Source organism: Erinaceus europaeus, chromosome X (genome assembly GCF_950295315.1).
Source record: "Erinaceus europaeus chromosome X, mEriEur2.1, whole genome shotgun sequence".
Lineage (NCBI taxonomy): Eukaryota > Metazoa > Chordata > Mammalia > Eulipotyphla > Erinaceidae > Erinaceus > Erinaceus europaeus.
In genome coordinates, this window is record NC_080185.1 from 55,471 (window position 1) to 62,301 (window position 6,831).

Consider the following 6,831-nt stretch of genomic DNA (forward strand, 5'->3'; position numbering starts at 1 on the left):
CACTGTGTTCATTGATGACAGGTTCAAACCTGGCTTGTAGAGATTGTAAGGCAGCAGCTCTCATGCCCACAGACCCCAGACAGTCCCAGCTTTCACCATATGCTCTACTACCAACCTGACAGTAATGTGTGTGTGTGTGTGTGTGTGTCTGTCTGTTTGTGTGTGTCTGTGTGTGCTCAGAGATCACCTGTAGTAGTCTCAGAGCATGGGTGGCAAGGGAGCCAGCCTCTCCTGCAACTTATGTACAGAGAACCTATCTGGTCAGGGCAAGCCACCTAGCCCAGATTGTGGCTAAGCAAGAATGCATATGCAAAGGGACTCTCATGTCTCACTCTCCTGAGTTCTGAATCAATGCCATGCCTCACTATGATCCAAACACTGCCAATGGGGGAAGCTGGGGCACCCCTCAGAATTCAGGGGCTTGAGCCTGTCCAGTCACGTTTGGCTGCCTACTCAGCCTCCAGGCTCTCAGTCCACTGCTCAGGGCAGCAGATTACAAGCCCAGAAAGTACCCAGAAAGGGTTGTGTTTCCACATAGATGGGAACTGTGTTGAACCAAACAATAGTGGATGAACCCGGCCCCTTACACCTACCCTTTGGGTCCGGCTAAGGCAATTGCTCCTGTGGCCTCACATCCCTGATCATGGTGTCCTGGTGTCCACACATCACACTCAGAGAGATTCCCAGAAGTAGGCTTGCATGAGTGTCCCATATAATGTCGCTCTGCTTGCAGGAAGCACAAACTCCCCGGGCCCTTGCTATGGACAGACAAAAAAAGATGGATGCCTCCATTGGCCAAATTAGGGGCTTCCAATCAAGATCACAGCCCCGCCCCTCACCTGAGGGCCTGGCTGCTGCTAATCAAGGCAATTGGAAGCACCTTTTACACTTGGGCCCTGAGGACATACTCAGGAATCCCTCCAGGAGCTAGCAGGCTGGAAGACCTCCTGACCCCTGGATAGCTGTGCTCCTAGTTGGGCGGCCCTTCTGGCCAGTGGTGAAAATATTCCCCAGATACAAGAAAGAACTTCAGGTTTCAAAGGGATTTGAAACACCATGAGGCACTTGGAAAAGACATTTCACAGCCATCAAAACACCCTCTTTCTGAACACTGGAAGCTTCCGTTTTGCATGGAAAATCTGGACACTGGCGTGGCCATCAGTACCACAGATCCTTTCCATTTGGCTTAATAGAGGGAAAGCACAGTGTGTGTGCCAGGGGGATCGAGTTTCACTTCCCTTGACCAGGGCTCTCATGGAATAAGGACAAGGACGCTGTGCAGGAAGTTGAGGAGGGCTGCATTGAGGCTGAGTGTCAGCCTCAGGGCCCTGGAGAATGGCAGTCAAGCACAGAGGGCCTGGACAGCTGCAGCTGGAGATGGACATATGCCTGGAACCTGCAGCAGCAACGCTGTCTCCGCAGTTCCCCTCTGTACTACACCATGTGCAGGAGACTAAATAATCCAAAGGGCAAAGAAAGGAAAATTTCAACACCAGGAAGGCTGAGTTCACGATGCATGCACTGACTTCCAGTAAGGGCCCAGTGAAGAAGGCACGTAGAGACAGTCAGAGAGACAGAATGACAGAGACAGACAAGGACTGAAATTCTGGCCCTTTGTTGATCAGTGCCAGAGCACTGAAGACAAACCCTCCATGTCCATGCATACTTCTTACAAGTGGCATTGCTATTTTATGTTTGTGAGGAAAGGTAACACTTAGAACATCTAGGTCTTAGCCACTCTGAGAAGCAACCCTTGGCCGGCAGCCCACTCTCCAAAACTGCCCTCGCCTCTTCAAATTCGAAGTAGTCATAGTGATGCTCCAGCCAAGATGCAGGCTGGCGTATTGCATCTCCCTGGTCCAGCGTCAGCCTGTCCTGTGTGCAGGGAACTGCACTATGTCTATTCCTTCTTTGATTTAAAGTTTTGGGATAAGACTCGGTGGACAAAAAGAGCAAGAGGGAAGTAGATGATTTGGCAGTGGTAGTTTGTGCTGAGAGAGATTTGTAGAGTGATATACGATATGGCTCTGTGAGATGTCTCTCATGACTGTGGCTCAGAAGGGCCAGGTGTATCCACATTGCTACCCTAATCCAGAGCTGTGCAGGTCTCTAGCTAAAAAATATTTTCAGACCTCTACATGTTACATACATATATATATAGAGAGAGAGAGATAGAGAGAGAGAGAGAGAAAAAGAGAGAGAGAGACACTGATGTAGTCATTTTCTACAATGGATTCGATGTGACATTCACACAATTGATTGCTAAAACCTGGAGAGAAACTTTGCATCAGGAAAAGAATTGTCCAAAGGAATAAAATCTCCAAATCATTAGCTATATGCAGCTCCAACGGGACCGAGCGAAAAAGGCTCGAGAAGGAACTCATCCAGGAGACTCTCCACATGGACAGGCACCACAGGTTTCCTAGTCTGGCAACACAAACAGGGCAGCTGCTAGTTCCCAGTGCAAGCTTCAGGGCAAAAACCTCTCCCTCTTCAGTGTCTTTACATCTGAAAAGAAGAAAAGTGACCAAGGGCCAAGGAGAGCTGCCCTGGTGTCAATATTGAGCTGTAAATCAGAATGTGCCAAGTGTTTTGCACAAAATCACCTGTGCCACAGTGATTCTGTTGTTCTCTCTCTCTCTCCCTCCCTCAGACACACACACACACACACACACACACACACACACACACACACAAATCCACAGAGGCACAGGCACAAACGGAGTTATACACATGCGCACTGGACAGCTTCTGCAAGGCAGGGCCCTGGGCTGAACCCTGCTTCGCATTTCCTGGAAGCACGCCCAGCCTTTTAAGGCCAGCTCTGAGCTCCCATTGGCGGGATTCCTTCAGAAGGCCCGCCCACAGGGCGCCAGCCAGGCTCTGATAGGCCAGAGGCCTAGGCCACGCCCAGAACCGCACCATCAATCTCATTGGCCAGTGTGCTTGGACACGACCAGGAGGGTCCGTGCCCCTACTCAGTGATTGGCCAGCGGCCTTGAGCACCGCCCACACGGCCCTGCAGCACGCTGATTGGGCAGCCTCCGGAAGGCCCGCCCACCAGCCACTTCCGCTCGACTCTGATTGGCCTGGTGTCCCAGGGACACGCCCCCAGCCAGCCTTCTCTTGGCTCCCATTGGCGGGCTGCCGTCTGAGGGGTGCCCTCTGATAGGCCAGTTCCTAAGGCACGCCCAGGAAGGTCACGGCCCTTGCCCCATGATTGGCCAGCCTCCTGGGCTCCGCCCACGAGGCACGCCCCAGGCGCTCATTGGACAGCCTCCCGAGGGCCCGCCCCCCTGGCACTTCCGCTGGACCCTGATTGGCTGACCTCCAGGGGTACGCCCACCCAGAGCCAGCACCCAGGCTCTCATTGGTGGGCTGCTCTCTGAGGCCCGCCCACGCAACTCCTCCTCTGTTCTCATTGGCCAGCTCTTGCTTCACGCCCCTGAGGGTGACGTTCCTCCTCTCTGATTGGCCAGCTGTCTCTATGAATACCCACTGGGCCCTCCCCTCAGGCTCATTGGGCACGGGCTCTGAGGCCCGCCCCCGGGGACTTTCTGCCATCCTCTGAAGGCCCTGTTTCTGCAAACACGACCCCCACAGCTCCTGTCTGGGCCCATCCTTAGGACACTGCCTGCCTGCGCTAGGCTGGCCATGCTCTTGGGGCACACCCAGAAACACTGTCGCCACTCTCCTAGCCCAGTGCCTCAGGGCACTTGCCCCATGGAGCCTTAGTCCCGCCCTGGTGCTGCCCTCTTGTGGACACCCAGCAGAATGCAGCTGAGCACAGGGATTCACAAGCTCCCAGTAGAGTCATCCCAGACAAAGAGAGAAACCCCTTCCACTTGCAAAGCCAAATGGGGGATCCCCCCACCCCACAGGAAAGAACAGATGTCTAGGGCACTCTACGTCAATTTCAACCCTGCTGTCCACGGGCCACAATTCCTAGAGTTCTCCTCATTCCACAGAATCACTACACTCAACTATGGTCTTTGCTGCCACCTTGTGGACATACAGCAGAATGCAGCTGAGCTCCCCATGCCACTCCTCTTTGAGTCTACCCAGAAAATTACACACAGCATGGGAATAGCAAAGGAAAGAACCCATCTGAGGACCACCTGGGAGAATGCACAACAGAGTCCACAATCCAATGTGCCAATTCATACTTGAGAAACCACTTATGCAATGGAAACTTCCTTTGTCATAACACAACCCAGTTCCTAAGTCCCTGTGTCAGGAATAAAGAAACAACAGCGGTAATCATAACTGAAACACACTTATGCACACTTACACACACACACACACACACACACACACACACCTTCCCACAGCGACGTACACACTTGTCCCTAAAATAACTTGGATTGGAGTTGCTGTTTTGCACCCTAGCAAAAGGTCAAAGTTTCATGGGTGGAAGGGAGAAGTGTTAAGTTTCTGGCATATGAAGGTGAGAAATGCCTAGAGCAGATCGATAGTTACATGGACAACGAAGGGAGCATGGGTTGGAGGGACAGCTGGTGGAGCTGCCAGGGAACTATGTGGAATCCCAGGACCCTGTTTTGAGCCCCTGGTTACACTTACCCAGCTAGGGAAAAGCTGGGCTAGTGACATATCAGAGCTGCAGCTGTCTCTCTGTCTCTCTTCCTGCTTGGGCCCTGCTCTCTCAATTTATGACTGTTTGCTTCTCCTCAATAAGAAAGTTACAAAGGATGTACAGAAATACAGGGGTAGTGGGAAAAATTACCCCCCGTGCCCACTATTACATGGAACTGTTGACTGTAAACCATTCATCCCCCAAGAAAGAACAGAATAAATATTTGTGAGGTTAAAAACATTGTAGGTTAAATAGTGAACATTCTCTAGAGCCATGCAATACTAATCCATTGTGCATTGGATGTCACTGTCAAAAACAGTGCAGTAGCAGTTGTAGTAGTGTGTAGTATCTGCAAAAGGAAATGTATTGTGTGTCAAAAGTTCCCTTCAATTATAAGAGAAAATCTATCAGGCAGAAGAAATGACCCCTCATGTGATATCGGACGAAATAAATAAATAAATAAATAAAAATGCAAATAAATGGGAATGATCTAGGAGGATTTGAAAAAAATAAAAAATTAAAACAAAGACCACAGGAAGACCTGATGACAGCAGAAATATAGAAAACGTCTGCTGAGAAACAGAGGGCTGCTTCAAAAATTCCCTGACACACAGGGTCCAGGCAAATTACGAATTCCGAGAATGAAAAGAAACGCATACAATTTTTAGCTTACACTAGAAAATGGAGGCAAGTTCTGTGCTATGATAATTACAATGAGGATACTGATAGAAAGGCTATTGGAAATGCTCCTGGAAAGTTTATAATTTATAATTGTAGTGAATCCTGCTCCAACTATGTGACCAATTATTTATGAATAAGGAGGCTATTATAAATGCGGTAATTCTGCATTCAGATCAAATAAAAAGGTCAACAATTCTAAAAATATCTGATATATATATATATATATAGATGTATGTATATGTACATATATGTATGTGTATCTTTATTATCAACTATGAGGGATACTGGCATGGCTATGAGGAGACAGAGTATGGCTTGTGCCAGAGAGACTTACAAAGCTGAGGCTCCAGAAACCTAGGTGAAATCGCCAACAAAACAATCCAGAGCTCAGCCGGGCCCTGGTGACTCGCTTTGTATATCTGGGCCTGTCAGTCAAATAATATATAAGTAAAATATTAATGAGTGCAGACAGAGTGAGTGAGAGCCTGTGAGAGTCAGAGACAGAGAAGGCAAGAAGAGAAATAAAAGAGTTGGAAAGAGACCAGAAGTCCAAAAGCTCCCACTCTGTGTTTATACATGACAGGTTCACACATGGGTTGTAGAGATTGTAAGGCAGCAGTCTCCTGTCCACAGACCCCAGACAACCCCAGCCTTCACCATATGTGTGTAGTATTTACAACAGGATATGTATTGTGAGTGTAAACTTCCCTTCAATTATAAGAGAAAAATCTATCAAGCAGAAGAATGGACCCCTCATGTAATATAGAACCAAATAAATAAAAAAATATGCAAATAAATGGGGGTTATCTAGGAGGATTTGAAACAAATGAAAAATAAAAACAAAAAGCACAAGAAGACCTGATGGCAGCAGAAACATAGAAACCATCTGCTGAGAATCAAGGGCTGCTTCAAAAGTTCCGAGACCCTTCAGAGTCCAGGGAAATTAAGATTTCGGGAGAATGAAAAGAAACTCATATGTATTGAAGCTTACACTAGAGAAAGGAGGCAAGTTCTGTACTATGATTCTTAAAATAAGGATGCTGATAGAAATGCTATTAGAAATGCTACTGGAAGGTTCTATTATTTATAATTGTATTGAATCCTGCTCCAACTATGTGGCCAATTAGTAGGGAAAAAGGAACCTGTTGTAAATGTGTGAATTCTGATTAAGATCAATTACATAGGTTGACAATCCTAAAAATGACAGAGATATATATGTATATTTATATATGTATATGGATGTATATCTTTATTATAAAGTCTGAGAGATACTGCCATGGATATGAGGAGACAGAATATGGCTTAAGTCAGAGAGACTTACCAATCAGAGGCTCCAGTAGCCTAGGTGAAATCACAAACAAAACCAGCCAGAGCTCAGCAGTGCTCTGGCCACTCTCTTTGTATATCTGGGCCTGTCAATAAAATAAGGATATAAGTAAAATATTCCTGAGTTCAGACAGAGTGAGAGAGAGCCTGTGAGAGTCAGAGACAGAGATGGCGAGAAGAGAAATAGAAGAGTTGGAAATAGACCAGAAGTCAAAAACCCCCTAGGCTGT